Here is a 25,369-nt window from a genome sequence, read left to right as displayed (position 1 = left end):
ATGGATTCCTCAGGATGCGAGTTCATTAATGTATTTTAGATTTGGTCAAGAAAAGAATGCTTCCAGGTGGGGTTATGTCCCGGAGCCTTCTCTCAGGCGAGGGTGTCTCCCATTGAGACAACGTTCCAAGTCAGCCTCCGAGGTGTGGATAACCGTGTGAGCTCATGACCCGAGGTCTTCCATTGGGGAGAAGAAGTCTCCAAGTGATGTTACACCCTGAGGGACCCTTCTAACTTGCCCTTTCTCCAAATTAGGATTCTGGTCCTCGGGCCCAAGAGTATTGCCAGGTATCGATCTACTACAGGTGTGGATCTCAAGATGATCATCTGACAACTTTTGGTGATCCTCGATTAGAGGTGTCGAGTTCGTACACTCGATAATCGACATTTCCCACAACACCGTCTGATACGGGTAAACATGCACCGCACCACGATGGATGCAGATATGTTCCCCATAAAGTTGGTGTGTGGATTTCTGCAATGGGCCCCGCAAAATTCGTGTGGGCCATAGTATTTATTGTAACACAACCCTTTGTGTATTAAATTAACATGAATACCCTAACATTAATGGGAGATGATTACCATTAATCACTCAGCCTCTATAAATAGGGCTTGGGTATCTCTATAAAGGGTTGGAATTTTAGAGAGAGAGAGAGAAAGCCATGTACTCATAGCAATATAAACCCTGCATGAGAAAACTCCATTGGAGCTTGCCCTAACAAGCTTCCAATCTCCTTAATACCAAAGACTCGTGGACTAGGGCTCTTTTATAGCCTAAACCACGGAAAAATTATTGTGTTCTTATTTGTTCCTTTCTTTAATCTCTCATCTTTAGGTTGATAGCGAAAAAGGAAGTCAACAGTAGCCATATCTTCCAACAATTCAAATGCCTTGTTGGCATTTTTACTCATAAATTCCCCTCTAGCTACGACATCAATTATGGTGCGAGTAGTACCGCGCAATCCATTGTAAAACTGTGGACCAACATCCACTTTTCAATGTCGTGATGAGGAAACCTTCTCAACAGTTCCTTGAACCTCTCCAAAGATTCATATAAAGATTCCCCCTCAAGCTGGTAAAAATTATTGATCTCCCCCCTTAATTTAGCAGCCTTTGATGGAGGAAAGAATATAGCAAGAAATTTATGAGCCAAATCCTCACAAGTAACTATAGAATTGGATTGAAGGGTGTTCAACAAACTTTTAGCTCTATCTCGCAATGAAACTGGGAATAGCTCAACCTAATTGCATCGTCGCTCACCCCATTATACATGAACATTGCACATAGCTCCAGAAAGTTAGCTAAGTGCATGTGAGGGTCTTCTGAAGGTAAGCCACCAAATTGCACGGTGGATTGCACCATTTTGTAAAATCGCTGGCTTAATCTCAAAGTTATTAGCCTCCTCAATCAGTGGTCTTATACATGTTTGCACTCCCATAACAGTAGGGAGAACATAATCCAATAAGCTTTTCACAACGGGATTCTGAGCTCGTCCTTGAGCCACTTCTGGCACCCCTCCATTCAACCCATCATTGTTTCAAGGAGTTTCCATAACCAAAGTATGACCAATAGCTTTCTTGTTTCTACGATTCTGCCTACACGTTTTCTCCATCTTAGGATTAATATGAACAAGGCTATCTGCTCCTCTTCTGCTATGCATAACAGGACTACTTGAAAAAATGGTCAAGAATGCACGCAAAACAAGTTAGAAACAATTCAAAGAACAACCAAATTAGAAATAAAATTAACTACTTTGATATTGATAATTTCAGTCCCCGGCAACGACGCCAAAAACTTGTTGCGAATTTTTATGCTATGCAACTATACACAATCGCAATTCGTAATAAATTTCTTGGTAAAACCAAGTATCGTCCCACAAGGACTGAATTATCAATTACCGAATAATTAATTCTTGGTTTCTATTTGGGTAAAGAAAATTGGTTTTGTACTTTGATAATTAAAATAACGTTATTTAAAATAATGCAAACTAGTAACGGAATAAACAAGAATATGTTTCAAGAGATAAAATAATTAGGGACTTTAATTTCATCAACTCTCCTTCCTACCAATCACTAACGCAATATCAACAATTCTTCTTCTTATTAAAGTAGCAAGTTGGAAAAATGCATTTTATAATCGGATTAGGAATTATAAAACTCAACCTAAGTATGAATTTTCTATATTTCTATGATAAATTCAACAATCAAGAGGCAATGAATACACAACCTAGATGCTACACATAATGTTGATACTTTCGTTCTAGATTAAATTTGTGTTGATTCAATCAAATCTTTTTTAAATCTCACCTTATAGAATTTTGATTGAAACACAAACAGTTAATGAAAATAGATGGTAAATCATATCTTATGCAATAAAAACAGATTAAAACAAACTCAATAGATGAAGAAGAAGATTAACATTGCTTTATCTCATAATAGGTGTTCAAGTGAATCCATTAAAAACCCTAATAAAAGATTTAGTTCAACATCATTCTCAAAATATCAAAGCATTTAAGCTAAACATAAGAATGAAAGAAAATATAAAAAGATCTATTTAGAACAAATTGAGATGCTCTCCGAGGTGTTCTCTAATTCTAATTTTCGTCCTCCTTTTTGTCTACCTCTCTCCTTTCAAAATTAGGATTAAAACCTAATTTTTTTTCATCAAAAGCAATGTGGGTCACGGCCCAGCACTTCAAGTGTCGCGGCCCGTGTCAATTTGGGCTTATTGTGGATGTCAGGCGGGTCACGGCCCAACCTTTTCAGCGCCATGGCTCTGGGTCAATTTCTGGGTAGACAAAGCCTTCAGCGCCGCGGCTCTTCATCCCTGCGTTGTAGCCCATGTAGACCCTTGAAAAAATAACAAGCTTTCTGCCTTGGACCTAGCTGCGACTCAGCACTCCAGTGTCACAGCCCTTAAGAACTTTCCTAAATTTTACATCTCTAAGTCCAAAAATTCACTGAAGTTGTTAAATGACTCAAAGATCCATCCTAATACGAAAACAACACCAAAAAGCTAGATTTTTGTCATCTTTTTCACCAATTTGCTCCAATTGCTCTTTTCCTTTATTTGAAAGCTAAAACATGTAAACAAGCAAAAACAAAGCATAATACTGCACTAAACAACTAAAAAGAATAACAAAAACTACCTAAAACATGACTTAAAAACAACACAAAACTAGAGTCATCAACCAGCAAGGCTATTACAGCCTCTGGGTATCCCAGAGTGGAAGTGGGAGGACATAACAATTGATTTCATGGTGGGATTGCCCCGAACAATGGGACAGCATTATTCAGTATGGGTCATCGTGGACTAGTATACAAAGTCAGCTTACTTTTTACCAGTGAGGACAAACTGCATAGTTGACCAGTATGCAAATCTCTATGTGAGAGAGATAGTGCGCCTTCATGGGAATCTAAGCTCTATCGTGTCAGATAGGGACCCTATCTTTACTTCCAAGTTTTGGGAAAGTTTATAGAAGGTGATGGGTACACAGCTAAAGTTCAGTACAACTTATCATCCTCAGACTGATGGTCAGTCTGAGAGGACTATCCAGATGTTGGAGGACATGCTGAGAGCATGTGTATTGAACCTTGAAGGGTCCTGGAATAAATATTTTCCTCTGCTAGAATTTTCCTATAATAACAACTACCAGTCAATTATTGGAGTGGCACCTTATGAGATGTTGTATGGTAGGAAGTGTAGATCTCTCATTCACTAGGATGATATGGGTTAGAGGAAATATTTGGGTTCTAAGGCAGTTCAGAGGACCACTGAGGCTATTGAAAAGATTAAAGCTCGGATGCTCGAGTCTCAGAGTAGACAAAAAATTTATTCGGACCCAAAGTGGAGGAACATGGAGTTCCAAGTAGGAGACTATGTCTTACTTAGGGTTTCACCACTGAGAGGGGTGAAGAGATTTGGGAAGAAGGGCAAGTTGAGCCCTAGGATTGTAGGGCCATTTGAGATCCAGGAAAGGATAGGTTAGGTGGCCTATAGGTTGGCCTTACCCCCAGTACTGTCTAGTGTGCACAACGTATTTCATATTTCCATGTTGAGGAGGTATGTATCAGATGAGACTTATGCGTTGAGTTACGAGGATCTGGAACTAAAGACAGATTTATCCTATGAGGAGCAACCAATTCATATTTTAGACAAGAAGGACAAGGTCTTGAGGAACAAGACTATACCTTTGGTTAAAGCATTATGGAGGAACAACAAGGTCGAGGAAGCAACCTGGGAGCTAGAGTCAGATATGCGGGATCAGTATCTCGAGTTGTTCAAGTGAAATCTTGAGGATGAAATTCCTGTAAGGAGGGGGTAGTTGTAATGCCCCAAATTATCTAATAAGGCTTAGGGTCTTGATTAGGGGGTCAGGATGGAAAATTAGGGAGAATTATTTGAATATGTATGATTTAATTATGAAATATGTGTTTATGTGATATATATGTGTATCATTATATGATTACGTGAGTTGTATTATAATATGACTAGATGTGCATGTATATGGGCCCGTTTCTTATTAGAAGGCCAATTTTCGTAATTTCGCCTGTTACGGGTATATTTGGAATATATGTGATATATGTGTGAGACCACATTATTATGTGGATATATTTGGGTTACTCGGCACGAGGCGATCCTAGGGAGCAAGTTAGAGAGAAAGTTACAATGGGACCAAATACTTGACTCGGGGTGAGTCAAGGGGTATTTTGGATATTTAGTACATTACTAGGATATCAAGTAATGGAAATAAATATTTGAGGATATATTCAAAGTTAGTGAGATTAGGAAGGAATGTTGGGAATTTTGACCATTTTACCCTAGGGGACGTTTTTGGTACCCCGAGCCTCGGTATTTGCTTAAAAATTACTTGAACCCTAAATAAGCCACACAAAACAGGAACAAATATAAAACACTCTCAGCTCTCCCAAACTCTCTCTCACTCGTGTACACTCTCTTTCTCTCAATTCCTTGGAATTTCTTGCAATCTAAGGGGAATCAAAGTTAGCTTAGGCTTGGGATTGCTCGGGGAAAGGCTTAGCATTGTTTTGGGTAGCAGAGGTATCAATTTCTAGCCCTAATACTATATGTTTTCTCTAGTTTTAGCTAAGTTTTAGAGTTTTGAAAACTCAAATATGAATTTGGAGAATTGGTAGGGTGTTGGTCAAGTTTAAGCTTGGGTTTTGTTTGTGTTGAAATGTTGAGTTGATTGGGAACTTTGCTTTTAGGTTCTAGCTATGTTTGGTTGGGTTTTTTTTGGTGAGATTTTGCTTGAAAAAACAAGGGGAAAAACTGGGTTTTAATGTCGAGTGGCGGCCATGTTCTTGGGGCATTATGGCTCTCATGAACGATGGGAGAAGGAGGTGCTGAATCTCCATTTTGAGTCGCAGCGCTTGTAAGGGCGCGTCGCGGTGCGTGTGTCCAGAAGAGAGCCCCTGGACTCTCTGACTTGGGGTGGGCCGTGACTATTTTTCCTTGGGCCATGGCACTTGAAGGGCTTCAGAGCCCTGGGAAGGTCTTGAGTGTGGGAACTCAAACCTAAGGGATCTGGATCGATTCTACTACCCGACTTAGTAGAATTCAACGTCTCGAAGGATAGGACTCGATCCGGAAGCCTTTATTCGTTCGTTATTGATGGAATTATATATTATGGTTGTGACTAGGTTACCGCTAGGAGCTCGGAACGGGGATCGTGCTCGAGGGTCGTTCTTATTATATGTTGCACTTGGACCTAAGGTAAGAAAACAACTTCCAATACGTGATATATGTGATTAGGGCTTGTCCCGGTTGTTAAATATAATTATGAATATGGCTCGGGCCCCTGAGAATGAACTGTTGGAAAAAGCTTATAAAGGATCTTTATTTATTTTCATGTATATCTAATATTAAACAAATTAATACGAGATAGCCTAAAACATGTTTCTAAAATTGAATTCACAGAGAAACAATAAATAGAATACTTACAGTATACACAGCGGAATGAAACAGTCCTTCCTTCAGTTTCTCTAACTCTTGTATCCTCTCTGTCGCAGAGTATTATCAAGAAACTGAACCGATCTTCTATTTTCTTTACAATCTTCCAATGTATCCTTAGAATCACCTAGACTAGTGTGGGCAATTCTCAACACATGAGATAGATATAGAGAGAAGAAGAGAAAATAACAAAGAGGCTTAGAAAAGGACTTGTGTTTAGAGAGAATCTAAAACTATCAGAAAACCAGTGATTAAACTTATGTTTTTACTTCTCTTTAAGCACTCCTTTTATAGACTCAATTAGGCCATTTAATTTAATTAAAAAAATCAATAAAATAATAGCCATTTTAAAGCCCTAGGTCGAAATTATCATGGGCTATTGGCCCGTGAAATTTCCCATTTGATTATAAGCCCATTGGACTTAAAAAACAAGGCATTTATTATTTTCTATTGATTCAATTAATTAAATAATTATTTAAATCCTTTATCAAATTAATTATTTATAATTTGAACTTTGATTTAAACTTATTTATTAATTTAGATACCAATTTATCTTAATTAATAAATCTGCCATAATTTCTCTTTTCTTCTAAAAATTACATAACTTTGTGACACTATCCAAAATTGACCTGGTCAACTTTGATAATTCTAATTGATAATTAAATCAATTAATTGAGACTATCTAGATGATTTTATACAATGTAAAACGGGGACCATGGGCCTATGAAATCAAGCTCCAATAAGTTATCATAAATCTAACAAATAAATTTACTAACTTATTAATTCCTCGTGACTCCACTATAGACTTAGAATTGCACTCTTGAATTCATAGAACGCTCTATAACAAATATAGATACGCTATTAATTATCCATTGTTACAACCATAATTGTCACTCAATCCTCTATAGATGGTCTACAATGAGATAGGACTAAAATACTATTTTACCCCTCATTGTATTTTATCCTTAAAACACTTAATTCCTTGTAAATGATATTTCAGTAAACTAATTTAATTACTAAAATGAGATCTCTATCATTTAACGCCTTGAATACTACCCTCCAGTCTTTGAGGGAGGCCTAGATCCATTCGGAGCTGAGCAATGGATAGGCATGATCAGTTCCATTCTAGACAGTATGGGGCTGGTAGGTCACGATAGGGTGATCTGTGAGACATATGTATTGCGGGATGATGCCCGGACGTGGTGGGAGGTAGTGTCCCAGACACGAGATACAGGTGTGATGGATTGGAAAGAGTTTAGGCAACTGTTTAATGAGAAGTATTACTGTGATGCAACTAAGACTGCTAAGATGAATGAGTTTCTGATTCTCGTTCAGGGAAAGGCAACAGTAACCGAGTATGTTAATAAATTTGACGAGTTGGCCAAGTTTGCTTTTGACATGGTACCCACAGATATAGCTCAGAAGGAAAAGTTTGTTCAGGGATTGAATCCTGGAATAGCTCAGGGCATTAGAGTTGCCCCAGTGCATGAAGTCTCTACCTATGCTCAGGTGGTAGAGAAGGCTCTTGCTGTTGAGAGCATAAAAGATGAGAAGAAGAGTGACAGGGAGCACGGAGCTCAGATAGTGGTATCTCCACCTATTGGAGAAAGTAAGAATGAAAGCTGGAAAACTCATCCAATATGCACGCGGTGCAAGAGGCGTCATCTGGGAGAATGCCAAGCGAGTGCATGTTTCGCATGTGGCATGGTTGGGCATTTCAAAAAGGGTTGCCCAAGGCTAAGAGAGCTTGAGCAAAAGGGGATAGACAACTCAATTCCAACTCGAGTGTTTATTCCAAGGCAGTCAGAGTCTGAGACCGAGACTAGCTCCTCAGAGGTGGCAGGTCAGTTTTCTAGTTTTGAGTTTTGAGTTATGCTAACTGGTTTTGGTGCCATGTTGTTCCTTTATTTGTTGCATATAGAGAGGTATAAAGTTGGTATGTAGATCACATGGTTATGTTGTGATGGGAAAATGGTACTATATCAGTAATTCAAGTGATCAGGTGAATTATTGTGGAAAGACTTATCAGTGACTTTGTTAAAGCTGGTTATGACTGGCTTTGGTTTGATCCAGGGTATGGATTGGTTAAGTAATTATGGAGCAATCTTAAATGGCAAGGAAAGTATAGTAACTCTTGGGCTTGAGAGTGGGAAGCCTTGTGTTAGTTGGCATGGTGCATGGTTCTGTATGTTTATGAAATCTGTAGTGAAAGCTAGAGTTTATTGCAGGGAGATGCATAGAACTCTTAGCTAGTGTGGTGGGTACCACTTAGATCGTGCTAGTGAAATTAGGACAGACTGGATTAGTCTGTGAATTTTGAATGTGTTTCCAGGTGGTTTGCCAGGGTTTCTTTTATATGAAAGGAGACAAGAATGGTGATGGGATCAGTGCCAGGGATGGAATCAGATGTAAGCACTGTTTTGAGTGGCTCAGCGGAGTTGTAAGAATTAAAGGTTTAGTTATTGAATAAGATGGAATTCTCTATGGTGGATCTTGGATCTGGTTAGGACCAGTTAGAGATTAGAGAGGAAGTAATATAAAAGATCGTGTTTATATTAGATAAGAGCACGGAGAGTGCTGAGTATGATTTGGGGAAATTGTTTAATGCCAAGTGTTTGTGAATCAAATGAATAGAGCATTCAAAGGTTTATTTGAATGGGATTTATGATCGTCTTGAATGATGGTATTGTGATATTTTCTCTACAGAGATTTGCCAAGATTGAAGAATGCCTTAGGGGCTGGAGTGTCCTTGGGTGGTAAGGATATTACAGGTGCCTTGGGGAAGGAGTTCTGAGTCTTCTTGCAAATTAGAATTAGTTTGTGGGTTGTTATGACATCTCAGTGACAGAGAAAAGTAATTGCCTAAGCAATATGTTGGTTAAAGGATCTGACCAGAACTAGAGTAGAGTTTCTGGAGGGCCAGGCGGCCAGATTTATGTTTGAGATTATCATCTCAGGGAAGATAAAAAGGAAAGATGGTTAAGTGAGCCACAGATAGGAAAGATTGAATGGAAAGCTTTAGCTGGATTAGCTAAGAGTTGTGTAGTGTCATATATGAATTTATTGTGGTATAAAGGTCGGATTTGGAATCCGATGGACATTGAGATTAATTGGGAGATTCTGGATGAATCTTGTATTATTCTTCTATTCTTTTCATTCAGGCATCATGAGAATGTAACAAGATATGAAAGCTTTATAGTGGTGGCCTGAGATGAAGAAGGATGTAATGGGATGCGTGGTAAAGCTCTTAACCTGTTAGCAGGTCAAGACAAAGTATCAGGAATCAGCAAGGCCATTACAGCCTTTGAGTATTTCATAATGGGAATAAGAGAGCATCGCGATGGGTTTCGCGGTGGGGTTGGCCAAGTTAATAGGTCAGCGTGAATTGATATTGAGTCATTGTGGACTAGTAGTCCAAGTGAGTTCATTTTTATCACTAAGGATAAGTAAATAGTACAGATGATCAGTATTCAAATCTCTTTGTGAAAGGGATAAAGCGCCTTCATGAAACTCAAGGTCTATCTTATTAGATGAAGACTCTATTGTGACTTCCAGGTTTTGGAAGGGTTAAGAAGGCAATGAGAATATAGATGGAATTCAGTACAGGTTACTACTCTCAGACTGGTGGTAAATCAGAGAGAGAGGGTTATCCAATTATTATTGGAAGAACATCTTATAAGATGAATGAGTTAGTATGTATCTGGATCCTGAGGTGGTTCAGGGGACTATTGAGATTATTAAAGAGTGGAGCTTGGATGCTCACTTCTCATAATAAATGGAAAAGTTTGTTGTATTGAAAAGTAGAAACGTGGAATTCTAGGTAGAGGAATGTATCTTCTTTAAAGTATCGCCAAGGAAAGGGGTGAGGAGTTAGGACAAGCTAAGCCCTAGATTATCTCGGCAGTTGAATCCTGGATGGGTCTGGTTAGGTTGACGCTGGATCATCCTTACCTTTGGCACTGTCAGTTGTATACAGTGTGTTATGTACTTCCATGCAGTGGACATGGGTTAAAGGAACTCATAAGTTAAGAATTAAGAATCTGAAGGTTAAGGTTAAGTATTCCGGTAAGGAATAGCCAGTTCAGACTGTAATAGAAGTGATAAGGTTTTGTTGAACAGAAAGTACCTTGGGTTAAGGTAATGCTTTAGAGATAGTGAGGTCGAGGAAGCGACCTGGGAAATTGGAGTCAATTATGCGGAATTCTTCAGTCGAGTTATTTGAGTAAATTTCGAGGACGAAATTTCTATAAGGAGGGGATAGTTGTAATGCCCCAAATTTCCTAATAAGGGTTAGGACCTTGATTAGGAGGCCGGGAGGGCCATAATTGAACTATGATGCCATTTAATGATCATATGCATGTTTATGTGAATTATATTATTATATGATGATAAATGCATTCATATGGGTGTATTTATAATTATAAGGGCATTTTGGTAATTTGGCCTGTTGAGGGCATATTTGTATATTTGGATGCATATTGTAATTTGTGAATGAGATTTCATTATTATGGAGATATATTCGAGCTATTCGGCATGAGACGATCTTATATTATGAGTTAGCGGTTTTGTCATAACGGGGTCGATTATTGGGTAATAAGAATGTTTATTTGATGATAAATTTGGAGTATTTGAGGTTAGGAGGAAATTCTGGAAGTTTTGACTGTAATGTCCCCGGGAAGGTTTTTGGGACCCCGAGCAATAGGTTTTATTTGAGGTTACTTAAGCTTGAAGTAGCTTGTCAGATAGAACGCATGTTAGAAAACCTCTCGTTCTTCCCGTTAGTTCATTTTTACCGTTCGAAACCTTTTCGAAGAAATCTCGAGTTCTAGGAGTCAGAATCAAGCAAGGATCGAGGCATAGCGATCCTAGGAAAGATTAGAAGCTTCTTAATCGAAGGATTCGACGGAAAGCAACCCAATCGAAGGTAATCTAAGTTTAAGTTTTGAGTTTTTAGAGTTTCTAATCTTAGAATTGGCTTTTGTGAATCGTTGAGTTTTTTGTTCGATTGAGCTTTGGGTTTTGATGGTTTTGGACCATTGGGAAGCTTGAGAACTTTGATTTGATGATTTGGTAATGTTTAGGCATGAATTTGGAGGCTTTGGAATGTTGAAAATCGTGTTTGGGGATGGCTCTGGGTTGGGGGTCGCAGCCCTAGCTCGAAGAAGCAGGTGGAGCAGTTTTGTGCTTGCTGGGTGTCGCGGCCCTTGGTGTTGGGCGTCGCGGCCCTTGCTTCTAGAGTTGCTGGGGGTCGCGGCCCAAGGTGCTAGGGCCGCAGCCCTTGAGCAGGGTTGAGCCCGTTTGTGTGTTTTGGCCCCTGGAACATGGTTTTAGGCCTCGGGATTGCCCTACTACCCAGATTAGTGGGGATTGATGTCCCAAAGGCTAGATCTTGGTTTGGGAACCCTTGATTATCATTTTTTTATTGATGGTGTCCCGTATTTGGTTATGACTAGGTGACCGCTAAAGGACTAAAAGTTGATCGTTCTCAAGGGTCGTTCTTTTATTCATTCTAGCCTGATTCTGAGGTAAGAAAACTGCACCCTGTGTATATGTGACATGCATGGTTATTATTGATGCATGTTGGATTATTAAATGTGGCATGCATAATTATTGTTGAGGCATGTCAAGTGGTTAAATATGATGCATATAACGGACGAGAAACATGTGATTAGGACATGCTTTGTATACTGAGTATGATATTGTTCAGAGCTTGAGCCTCTGTGTTTATGCATGGTCCTAATTGTGCTAGTATTTGTTAAGTAAGCATGCTGAATGCCTTGTATTCAGATATTGAATATGTGATATATGTTTGGTGGCATTGCTTACTTGTATATGGCATTGACTAGTCAGGGATACTGACCTAAGAGTCAGAAATGGCATAGCGTCATGAACGCAGGGCCAAATGAAGATTAGATCTAATCGATATCAGCATTGAATGGCTCTAAGGCATTAATGCTGGACCGACCCTAAGGTCGATGAACTTATAAGCGCTTGCCTAGTCTAAGACTAGTTACTCAGAGCCAGGGCCTAAGGCCCAGGTGACTGTTTGTCACATGGCTAGGGAACGATGTTCCAAGGTTATGACTCTATGGTCATGAGGAAGGTTATGTTGGTGGCTAGTCACCATGCACCTATCCTGTTTGAACTAATAAAATTTCACTTGTCTGTTAAGCCCCGGTGACCCTATCGTCACAAGGCTAAAGGGAGCTAGACCCAACTTAGTGACTTTTGCGACTGTCACCTATTTGTTTGGACTGAAAGTCCTGGATGATTATTATGATCATTGGTTGATGTGTTATACTCAACATTACGTTTCTATTTTGGGCTAAAAGCCCTGGATGACTATTATGGTCATTGGTTGATGTGTTATACTCAACATTACGTGAACTCATTTGCCTGCTTGACTATGGCTATATCTGCTAGGCGTGTGCCTTATGATCTGATGACATGTTATAACTGTTCATGAGCATACTGAGTTTTCTTGCTGGGCTTCGGCTCACGGGTGCTATGTGGTGCAGGTAAAGGCAAGAGAAAGCTGGACCATCCTTGAGTTGGAGAGCTTAGGTGATGATGTGTACATATGCAGCTGCTCGAGCACCACGGCCGAGGTTTGAAGAGGAACTAGGGTTAAACCCTGTTTTGCCGCTTAGATCGGCCTGTTGTAAATATTTTCTTGTAGTACACTCTGAAATTATATTTTGGGATCCCAATGTATATATTAAACGTTCTAATGAAACGTTATATCTTAACCAAAATTTTTAATCCCTAAACCGCTAATCATACTTAGTTACACGATTTTGGCCAAATGACTCGATTAGCGAGTTTAGCACTGTTTACAAGGCACACCGTAACGGTCCCTGGGGTTAAGGCGTTACAGCCTTGGCTCACAGGTGCTATGTGGTGTAGGTAAGGGGAAAGGGAAGCTGAACAAGCCATGGGTTCGAGAGCTTCAGTGGCGCCATGTACATATGCGGCTGCTCGACCACCACGGTCAGGACTGTCTTGGGGGAACTAGGGTTGTATCCCTTATTTTGCCGCCTAGGTCGGCTTGGCTTGTATTTTGATTTGTATATAACCTTCTAAACATCTGTTTATATTATTTTGGGATCCTATGTATATACTAAACTTTTAAATGAAAATTCAACATTTCCTTTTTATCAAAAATTTTTAACCCTAACCCTTGTCATTAACCTTAATTACACATTTTTAACCAAGTTTGACACTATTTAAAGTACACAGTGTAACAGTCCTGGATTAGGAGGAAGTTACAGAATAGGTGCATACCGCACCCCCATAGTGGCCCTGTCATAACAGCCTACATTCCCACTGTTTATTGATGATTATGACCCCTTAGTAGATCAATCACAAACAGTTACAAACAACAGATTCAACCTATGCAGTTATAGAGTAAAACATTCCACTCCAAACATATTCAAGGCACAGCTATAAACGTGTTCCATAGTCAAGGTTGGTGCCCAAGTCTCAGTGCATGTGCCAATTTTCTTACCTCGAGTCCTGTGTAGACAACGAAACGACCCTGAGTGCAATCCCTTCTCTAAGCCTTGCGGAAACCTAGTCACAACATAAGTGGTACACTAATCAGGAACTATATCTAATAATGGACTCAAAGATTAAGCCCTAGCTCTTGGGACCTATAATTCCACCAAACCATGCAGTAGAATTGTCCCCCGACCCTCCCGAGCCTAACTCCCAAAACCCTAAAAAATACCCTGAAAAGATATTAGCCTCACGGTGCCCTCCTAAATGGTCGTGACACCACAAAAATCTGACAGGCCTCCCTCAAAAGTTGGACATTAGAGTCGTGACGCCCTTCTAAAGGGTGATGCGCTACATAAGTCCGAGAGCAAACTCACTCTCGAAGAAATGCATACGCCCCGCGACACTCACCCACAGGCGCCGTAGTGCCACCGCGACCAACCTAAAACCTACATTTTTCCCCAACATTTCAGTCCCAAAATTCGACCCCAAAAATGTTTCACAACATATAAAACACAGATTTTTTACCTCAAGACATTAGTATAACCACTTTACAACATCATACTACCCATAACTCACCAAAAACACAATAAAATCACAAATTTCTATAGTTGAGTTTCAAACTCAACCTTTAATCTCAAAACTCCAAAAATCCCAATTCAATTCATGAAATTAGCAGCAAATCAAAACCTAAAGAAAGTATAAAACTAAATCCTAACCCTTATCTAACATCAAAAATAACCCTAGCACCATCAATTGCAAGAATTGAACTAAAATCTCCAAAACTCAGAACACCTAACATGGAACTTAATATATCAGGACAAAAAATAATTTTACCTCTCCAAATTCAAATTCCTTGGATAAGTATAGATGTTATCAGCTCATAATCTCCTCAGATCACCCCAATTCTTCAAGAAATTCCTTCTGAAACACTTGATCTAAGCTTAAGTGCCTTAGATTCTCTTGGTTGATTTGAAGAAAAACTAGAGAGACAGAGACAGAGAGAGAACTTCACGTGTATGAGAGAGGTGCATAGAGTGTTTGCTAACACTTAGCAAAATTCTCTAGTATTTTGGGTCAAGTAGACCATTTTTCCCCTACCTCCAATAAACCTCTAAATTAACCTTAAAGGCATTTTGGTCATTTGCCTAAATTCTCACTAAACCTCAAATTATACCTATAATATCCAAATTAATCAACTAATCCATCAAATACAATTATTCCACCAATTTATTTCATTTACCAAAAATTCCCAAAATATATGAAATTACTAAAATACCCCTTGGCTCTCTTGAGCCAGGTATTTATACCCGTTGTGACTTTTCTGCTAAATTGTTCGAAAGGATCCACTCGTGCACAAATATATCAACATTATAATGTAGTCTAAAGCATATAGCACATAAAATTCAAATATACCATCAACGGGTCAAAATGACCTCTTTTTAACAAAAGCGAGTCTTTAAACACATTTAATACACATAACCATGCATACTCAACTTTTGTGAATTGTGCCCTTAAAGAAATTATAGTAGACAATGGTTTTAATAAAATAAATAAATGAAATGAATTATTGTATATATGTAGCTTATGTGCAATATTATTGCTATTAACATTAAGTAAATATCAGAAAATTCTCAAGTTCATCTATGTGGTCTCAATCTCATATTGGTATGAGAGGATCGAGATTGAGATAATGAACTTAAATAGTTTGCAATAAAATAAAGTTATGGAATCTTTAGATTAATTACTGCTAGTACGGTCTACTAGTATTATGAATACATGTGACCTTGATCTGGGTTATTAGTGTAGTATGACACTTTAGTGGAGGTACTTTGCATGCTGAGAGTATGTAGAACTGGACTAGATGTGATTTAATAATACTTATTTAAATACCGTTTCATAGTATTATAAAACACATCAACTAATGATCATATACAAACTTATCTTAATCCTGAAGTTACTATGAAATCCAATATATGCTACTTGATCATTTGATTCATGTGTTACGGTTTGTCAAAATGATCAGGCTAAGAACTATTGTTGGAGACTCAATGATGTATATGGCTGGGGATATACCTTAACATATATGGAATCTATACCTTCTTATAGATTGAATAATGGACCCCTATTGGGTTGGCTTTTGGAATTGAAAAGGTTATTGACGTCAAATTCATGATCAGATTATGAATTAACCTTCACTAGTAAAGTCAATGGTATATTAGGAATCAAGATATAATTAAAAGGGTAAAATGATAATTTTATTTCCATTTAATTATGAATCATCAATAGAGGATTAATTTGTATGAAATTATTATATCAATGGACACTTTATGATTACAATAAAGTACTCAGTAACTATATGTCTTTAATTCTCAAGAGTTCAGTCTCATATTTATAGTGGAATAATCATGAGATTAATAAATATGATTATTGAATCAAAAAGTTTTGGTTAATAATCTTTTATTTATTGGAGCTTGGAATTATAGGTTCATAGGTCCCCGGGGCAGCTATATCAACTCTAATCAAGGTAAAAGTTGACACAAGGGTGTTGACTGTGTTTTTAGCCAACGACGTGAGAACGTCAAATACGACAAACCTTCAAGAGAATTTAAATAACACAGACGGTATAATAAAGAAAATAAAGAACACACAAGATTTTTATAGTGGTTCAGCCCCGATTGTCGGTAATAGCCTAATCCACTTAGAGTTGTGATTTATAGATCCGTACTCAAGATCAGATGGACTGAGCCAACTGAGTTTCTTCAGTACAGATTGCAAAAATACAAGAATTCTCTCAAATGCCAGCACTTTCTCTCTCTAGAATACTCAGACCCAAATTTCTCTCTCTAGAATACTTAGACCCAAATTTTCTCTCTCTAGAAAGAAGAAGCAGAAGAAGCCCCTCTCTCATCCCATAAGCCCTCTATTTATAGGCTTAGGGTCATACATACGGTATCCCCTAGAACCGGGATATTTTATGATATTTATTACATTTAAATTACAAAGAAACATTCAAAATTCAAAATGTAACAAACCCCTCATTTGTGGGAAGAATGAGAGATTCCCGTGTATCTTGTTGAAGTTGTTTATGGGAATCTTGACTTAGTCTCCTCTAGCTAGTTGATCCTCCTCCTACTGACCACTCATACAAGTGCTGGTCGGTCATGTGCATGGTGGTAGGACATGTTTTTGTGGGTCGGACGTGCATGGTGGTAGGACATGCACTTCTCTCCTCTAACATGGCACTCTCCTCTAGCATGCCATGTCTCTCCTCGGACCACGCCCTTTAGCTCTCCTAGGATGCACTCTCCTTAGCTCTCCTAGGATACACTCTCCTTAGCTCTCCTAGGATCACATCCTTGGGGTCTCCTCCTCGAACCTCATCCTTGGGGTCTCCTAGGACCACTCTCTTGGGGTCTCCTAGGATCACTCTCTTGGGGTCTCCTAGGACCACATCCTTGGGGTCTCCTAGGACCACTCTCTTGAGTTCTCCTCGGACCAAGGTCCGACCTCGCCTTGGCCTTCCATCGGACCAAGGTCCGACCGGGCACTTGGACTGCTCCTCGGATGTACTTGGCTTGGACATGACACTCTAAAGCAGTCAAAACTCTTCATCAGTCTACCGGGTCACTTTATCACAACTCTGAGGAGTCAATGTATTTATTGACTATTTAATGTGTCTTTTACGGACCATGTACTGTCATTTGTCACATCTATTGCCACGTCATCAATCTCCATTTTTGGGGATAACAAAGGGTTAAACTATGAATGAGCTATATGATAGAATATTTATTCTTCGGGATAAATGTGCAATTATGCGATAATTGAAGTTGCACAATTTATTATTGCATTTGTGCAATTTCGAATTTGTGTAGAAATAAAAGAAATTGATTTTGATCAATTATTTTATTTAAGTGTGAATAAATAAATAAGGATAGTCAAAATTGGTTTTGATTATTATATTTATTTAATTAATAATAAGATGATAAAGAAAATTCAAATTTTGAATTTTGAAATTTAAGTTGTTATATTTTTGTTTAAAAGATGATACCTTATTTGAATATCTAATTATTAATTAATTAAAATAAAAACACATGAAAAATCAAAATCTCATTTTTAAGGGATAGGCCACACGCATAGGGCTTGGACTGCTCTATGCGTGTGGTACATCTGATGTTATGAGATATTGGTTTTTCATTTTTTATTTTTAATTAATTAATTAAACATTTTAAAAGGAGTTTTAAAATGGAATGTTATATTTTTGTCTATTATCATTATTATTATAAAAGATGATTGATTTTTCTTTATTATTATTATTATTATGGTAATAATGTCTATGTATTCTATTTGATAGAAAATAGAAACAACAAGTATTGACAATATAAGAAAAACTATCATCTTTTTTCACAAAAAGAAAAACATTTTCTCTCTACCCAATAATCAAAAGTCTCATGTGTTGAGAATACTTTTTATTCACAAAATTGATCATTGTTCTCTATGTGCACACCCACATCTTAAGGTGTAGAGAACATCTTGGAAGATCTAGGTGTGAGTACTCCAACAATGATAGGAAGATCAAAACATATACGAAAATATTCAAGGATTCTTGATAAGCTACAAGAGGTAAATCATTTTTGTATTATTTTTCATATTCATAATATATATTGATTAACATATTGCATATTAAAAGTTCCTCATATAAAGATTATTTATATGAAAATTTTTGTTGTATATTGTTGACGCGGTTTTTCACCAACAGTGTATTAAGAAATTAAACAGGTAGATTAGTGCTAGATTATAAACATCAATGAAGTAATAAACACTCTCTCAAACACGCTCAACTTTTACGTGGTTCAGTAGTTAAAATCCATCTAGTCCACGAGTCAATATTATTACTTTTCTCTCTCAATTTCTGCAGAGTTTTAGCAATATAAAAATGGTCGTCCTTCTCTGTCCATTATCCCTAGTATTTATAGGGGAATTTCATGAACAAATTTGGGTAACCGAGTGAATAAATATGGCATCTATTTAATACAGATTATTCTCATTTACATTGGGATATGATTTGATAATATAATAGAATATACTCCTGCTATCTCGAATAATAAATGATAGATATGTGATACAGCCTAGGCATTAATGAGCGTATAAAGAGCCTCTGAATCTCTTGGGATCCTTCAGAATGCGTTCTGCCCAAGTTTCCACAAGCTGAATATCTCACTCGAGCTCGTGTTCAACGACTATCTTAACCCTAGCTCGTAGTAAGCTTAGAACGCCCAAAGTTGGACCTAATTATTATAAGTCGCGAACTCAATTGTTATCCTGAGAGGCAATCTAATAATAAACTGTGTATCATGTTGTCAAACCAACAAACTCGAGCTGTTCAGATCACTGTTAGCCAGATATTCTACTTGTCTATTTTTCTACATATTCTTCTACCAACTGTACCCGAACTAATTGAACTCGTTCTAATTTCAGGGTACAACATATACCATTACCGCAATTTTCGATGCGCACTAGGAACTGCTCCTAACATCAACCATATAATCATATAAATAACATAAACTAATTAATTAACACATTATTGTCTCACGTGCCCTTCCGACATGCTAACTTAGGCACTAATCATATTAGGAGTTTCGGGACGCTACATATGAAGTCATAAATAATAGAAATTAATTATGTAATGATTTCTTTTAATAATTTTAAATTTATAATCCATACATATTTTCATTTTATTTTTTATATTTCTAAGTGGTAATATTTCTAAATATTAGAGATATTTCTAAAATGTGTGAAAATTTTAGTAGAAATTATTCGTGGTCAAATTTTTGCTAAGGTATCTGCGGCGACAGTTGTACTTTTAGCGGCGACAAAGGCACTGCTACAGTTTTTAAGGTTGTCTGAAATTTTAAAAAGAAATTGTGTCGTATTCATATTAGCGTCGACACATTAGATTATTAGTGGTGACACGTGTCGCTGCTAAAAAGTCTCTTGATATATCTGGAAAACTTATTGTCTTCCTTCTTCGTTTTCTACAAAAGCGTTGCACACCAAACCCCGAATCCCCTCACCGACGAACCCACCACCACCACCCCAAATCCCTCTTCCCTACTCCCTGCCTTTTTCCCCTCTACCTCCAAAACACTCTGCTATACTCCATGCCTTTCCCCCAAATCAGATCTGAAATGCCCTAAATCTAAAAAAAAATAAAAAATCTTCACCCTCCCTACCACCACCACCACCACCACCACCACCATTGCTTAATACTCTCTCTATCACTCTCTTTGTCCCAAAATCATGTTTGCTTCTAGTTTTTTCAATGTTTTTTTTATTAATTTCATATTTTTATATATGTGTTTGTATATACGTGTATGTATATATGTGTATAAATTTCTTATTTTGTTTTAGTTTACTAACTTTGGTTTTGTTTTTTGCTTGCCCTCCCTTTCTCTCTATATTCGGGTCTCTCCCTCTCTATTCGGCTCTCTCATCTATACCGAGGTTTTTAAAAAAATATATATTCCATATTTTTTGTGCATTTTAATTTAATATATATATGTATATGGAAGACTTCTCAGTAGTTATTACCCATAGATGGGTACTAACAATTATGATGATGTGACAACATAGTGACTTGGTATAGCAAGTCACCAATAGGTAAAAAAAATTTCTACATTAATTTCGAATTTTCATATATAATGCTTAAATAAGATTTTTTTTAATTCTTTAATTTAATAAATATATCACCGCCATGTAATCAGGTAGTCTTTCCAAAAAAATTTAAAAAATCAAAATTTATTTTTGGAAATATTAATTAACAACTATAAATATGGATCATTGATCTTAATCTAATAGTTAATATTAAAGTAATCATCCATGGATAGTAACTATTAAGATTGCCCCCTTACCCATAAATGGGTACTAATAATTATGATGATGTGGCAACATAGTAACTTGGTATAGCAATTCACCAACAGGAAAATATTTTTGGGTATATATATATATAGTTTTGTGTATATATATTATTATTTATTACATTTTTGTGTGTATGTAAGTTTTATTCTCAAATTGTAGCCCTTTGTCTCTCTTCGGCAGCCCATGTTTCTCTATCTCTCGGCTCTATAAGGTTCAAGTTAATATGAGATTTGTGTGCATTTAGAACTTAATCAATTGACATTGCATGTAGGTGTTACTGGTGTTTGTTTGTATTGAAAATATTAGAAATATTGGATGTATTTGTATTTGATATGGGAGATTTTAGAAATATTAGGTGTGTGTTTAATATGTGAATTTGAAAGATTAGTGTTTGAATTTGGTTAATAATAAATAATTGAGTTAATTGAAATTAATATAAATTGTGGAACAATTAAGTGCTATATGATTATTTACAAATGTTATGTATGATATTGTGAATTTTCTGAGTGTAATTTGCATGTTTTAAAATTTTGGGATAAGTTAGAATATAGTCGTTATGTTATCGAAATTTCAGAAGAGTTAGAGGATAAGTTAATTAATTAATAAAAAAAAGGGTAATGTTTAGTCAATATTAATGTTAATATTCATTTTGTGATAATATTAGTGTTTGTTAGTTTAGTAATTATGTCAAAAATCTTAGTGATGTTTAGTGTTTGAATTTGTTGAATAACCTTAATAAAAGTATAGAAAAATGGATGTGTATGTGAAAAGTTTAGTATTATTAATGTGTATTGGTGTGTTAGTGTTTGAATTTGGTCCATAATATGTATATTGTGAAATTTATCAGTTTAGATTTTTTTTTTCAGATCTGAATTTTTTTTTAATACTTGGCTAAGCAACTAGGTGTCATTGCGACAGGTTCCTTTTTTTTTTTCAAAATTTGATTTTTGTTCACACCTAGCAGTAACCAATTACAATCATGATTAGTTTATATATATATATATATTTATATCTTATTTGTTTCACACTTGGATAAGAAACTAAGTACCATCACGGTCAATTTAGGTTTTTTTTTTCTAAGATCTGCTTTTTTTTTTAGACGTGTCTAAATAACCAGTTACCATCACATTCCATTGAGACTTTTTTTAAGACTTGGTTAAGTAACAAGTTACCATCATAATCAGTTTAGTTTATTTTTCTCATATCTTCTTTTCTTTATTCTTACCTGGTTAAGTAACCAGTTACAATCACATCACTAACAAATAATAATTATTTAAAACTATATAAAAAAAATTGATAGTGGTAAACAGTTACTACCAAACAAAAATAATATTATCAAAATATGGAAGAAAAAAATCCATTAAAATGTAAAACAAAAATATCTATAAAAAAATGCACAAAGTTGAAATCCCATATTTTCAAACTTGATGGAAAAAAAAATTATATTTTATGTAATTTCCTCAATAAAAAAGTAAAATGAGTAATCCGAAGATAATTGCATAATTGTAATAAAAATAAAAATCATAAATATTTTTTTAAGTAGATATTATTTAAAAGATTACACATGTTACTCAATTAAGAGAAAGACTGCTAAAAAGATAGTGGGATAAAGAGTCTCTTTAAGAGCATTGATGAGGTAAAATGTCTTATTCTTTATAATATAAAGATAAAATAATTAAATAGTCTACTAATAGGTGATGTAAACTTAAATTTTTTTACCTAAATGAATAGTATTTTTCTATATGTAGTGAAACACTATTCATCAAGCTATAAATATTTTATTATATTTTTTAAGGTTTATACATTTTTGGACCCTGTATTTTTTCCCATTACTTGTTTGGACCCTGTGTTTTGATAAATTACTTTTTGGACCTTATGTTTTCTAAAATTGTTAAAATAGAATCATAAACTCAATTTTGATGAAGAAAAAATTGAATATAACAATACAGTTTTTAAGCAGAATGATTTTATTTTTGTTCTGAATTGTTAGTTTGATAAATTATTTGTGATTTTAGTTGAGAAAACATTGACCAAAATCGGGTTTAGGGTTCTATTTTAACCATTTTATAAAACAGAGGGTCCAAAAAGTAATTTGTCAAAACACAGGGTCCAAACAGGTAATGGGAAAAAATACAGGGTTCAAAAATGTATAAATCCTATTTTTTATAAACCTTTGTATATATATGAGTGTGATACTATCATATTTCATTATTTTATTTCTTAAAATAAATAAAATATTTTCAAAAAATATAATATTTAAATGATGTAGAGAAAAAATAGATAACCATATAGTATAATGTAAAAGTTTGAGGTAAATTATAAAAAATTATGTTTTTGTGATATATTTTGTAATACACTCTCTCTATAATATTTAGCTAAAACTCACAAAAACATCTTTAATCGGCTCATTTATACATATATTTATAATAGCTATGCACAAATTCCAATTAATCCATATCTACATTTACATATCTTTATATAATATTTTAATATTTTTTTTATAAGCATTCTCTCTCATTTAGTATATATTTATTATTTCTTTTTTCTATTTCAATTATTTTGTTTTACTTTAATTAATAAAATATGTTTAAAAATATAATATTTAAATGATGTAATATATAGAGAAGCTGATGTATAATATAATGTAAAACTTATAGATAAAATAAAAAAATGTTTGTTTTTTGAAAGTATTTTAAAAAATAAAGTAGACTCGTTGAAAATGCTACGAGAGTCCTCCAAAGTTATACTTTTATGAGAAATTTTGTTATAAATTCCCGACTTTTTTTTCCATACAATTTTGTTTTTGGGAAACATTAAACAAAAGAGTTAAAACACTATCTCAACCAAATATTGATGGGTATTTGAACATATTATATTATTTTAGGAGGGTCAAATTCAAATTGTGGAAGACAATTTGAAATCTTATTAATCATTTGATGAATAGCTAAGCAACCTATAGACTCCAATCTTGAACACCCCTGTTTATAGTGAACGCGGTAGACTTCCACAACAAATCAAAATTGTTTTACATAATGAAAAAAATAATGCAGCAATGAACCTTCAGACTTATTTGTTAGGACTTGGGACAACAAAAACTAATAAAAAAAATATATACTTGAATTAAATGGGTAATAATAAGAAAATAAATATTACAAGAGAGTAATAATAAAGACAAAAAGTGTTGTTGAGGTAAAAGAATATAATTGTCTTAACATGAATTGACTTGTGACATGTGAAAGTTCATAATCCTATCGGAGTGGTTGACACGAGATAAAGTGAAGATAAGAAAGGAAATTTAAAATCCTTTCGCATTCAAAAATTTTAGGATGTAAAGTTAAAAAAAATTTGTAGATTCATATATACTTTTAAAGGATCATTCTGGCGTCCCTCACAGGACTAAGTCCTTCGTGTGGGGTTTATGTGGGGCCCAGAAATTTGCCAAGTGTCAAAGTTACATTGGTATAAAAATGTTGACTATTGAATATTATGACTTGGTATAACCGGTTGTATAACTGGTTGTGATTTTTTAGTTGACACTGTTTTAGTAAGTGGGGGGTAGAAGGGTAATTTTAGGTCCAATAAATAGTACAGTTGAGGGTTTTATAGTAAATATAGGTAAGAGTTGGAACTTATTTACGATTGTGGACACGTAACTATTTGACTGCTACTAAGTAACTATTATAATTGACTTAGACAAATGTATAATAAAATAACGTAACAAAAACTGAAGTTGTTAAAAAAAAATTATGCCGTATAAGCAATGAATATAATGAGGTGGCAAATTTTTAATATAAATAAAATTTATTTTTAAATGTATTAATTATTGAAAGACACACCGCATTACCATTTAGTAGTTAATTTTTGCATGGGGTTTTCATTTTGCATGAATATTGGGCATATTGGTATATGTATTAGCCACATAAGAAGTTTAATTCTGATTAGTAACTTTTGAGGGATTGTTAAGTGAGAAAATTAAAGTACAACCCAAGGAGAACATATATTTTAGTGTTGTTAGTTTGTACATTTTTTTTCTATTAAGTTTCAATGCTTTGGTTTTTGTTTGAAGTAATTTTTGTTCTAGTATTGGATGACTTCATAATCTACGTCAATTTATGTGTGACAATATTTAAAGAAAATAATAATACATGGGTTGTGTTTTTTTTTCTAGTTAATTTAGTGGAAACAAAGAAAGAGCGATAAACATTTAGGAGATAATGGTTGTAAAAATTATCACTAATACACTCCTTTTGGTTCAGATGAAATGCATAGTGAGATATGTGAGTTAAAGTAAGGTGATGAGGAAATTATTATTTTATTATTGATTGCACTGAAGATGAGGTCAACCAATTGAGAAGTGTCGATTGTATGAGTATGTCGTATTGGATGCAGTAGGAGGATATGCTAGAGCGATTGTGAACATAGACACCCTTCTGGTTTAGTGGTAATACTTTTTTACTTCACAACCACAGTTGCTTGATTCTGGTATCTAATTGCAAGTGTATTGGGGATCCTGAGAGTATGTAAGTTGTCATTTTGCTACCACCCCTTACGTCTTGTAGAGTCCAAGAACTTTACTTAGCTAATTGTTTAGTAGTATTATAGTATGTTTAGTGTTATCTTTGTTACTATGGATTTTTTGTTCAGACTGGGAATTATTTGGACACTCATAGTAGTACTTATAGATTTTCTAAGTTTAATCTATAGTTTAAGAATATTAAGTATAACCTAAGGTTTGATTAATGTGACTGATATTAAGGATTATATTTATTATATTATAAGGTTTAGACTTCAACCAATAGGATTTTAAGCACATGTTATGAATGGTAATTAAGGATTAAGTATTTTTGAGGATTAAATTAATTAAGGGTAAAGTTTGAATATTATAGGGTCAGTCAGCAGCTTTGAATACGTTGAGGGCTTAGTCAAGGTTGTTTACTCCATTCAAACTTAGCTAAAAATGTGTAATTTCGTGTTTAAATATT

The 25,369-nt window shown here is 35.3% G+C and overlaps 1 non-coding gene across 1 annotated transcript; it reads left to right on the top strand.

The window, feature by feature from the left end:
• Window positions 1–997: 997 nt before the first annotated feature.
• LOC133820088 (small nucleolar RNA R71) lies at window positions 998–1,104 on the top strand. Its single transcript, XR_009886522.1, has one exon. It is a non-coding gene; the product is annotated as a small nucleolar RNA R71 (small nucleolar RNA).
• Window positions 1,105–25,369: the final 24,265 nt, after the last annotated feature.

This window comes from Humulus lupulus, chromosome 2, assembly GCF_963169125.1.
Source record: "Humulus lupulus chromosome 2, drHumLupu1.1, whole genome shotgun sequence".
Classification (NCBI taxonomy): Eukaryota; Viridiplantae; Streptophyta; class Magnoliopsida; order Rosales; family Cannabaceae; genus Humulus; species Humulus lupulus.
This window is presented reverse-complemented; position numbering and strand designations above follow the sequence as displayed.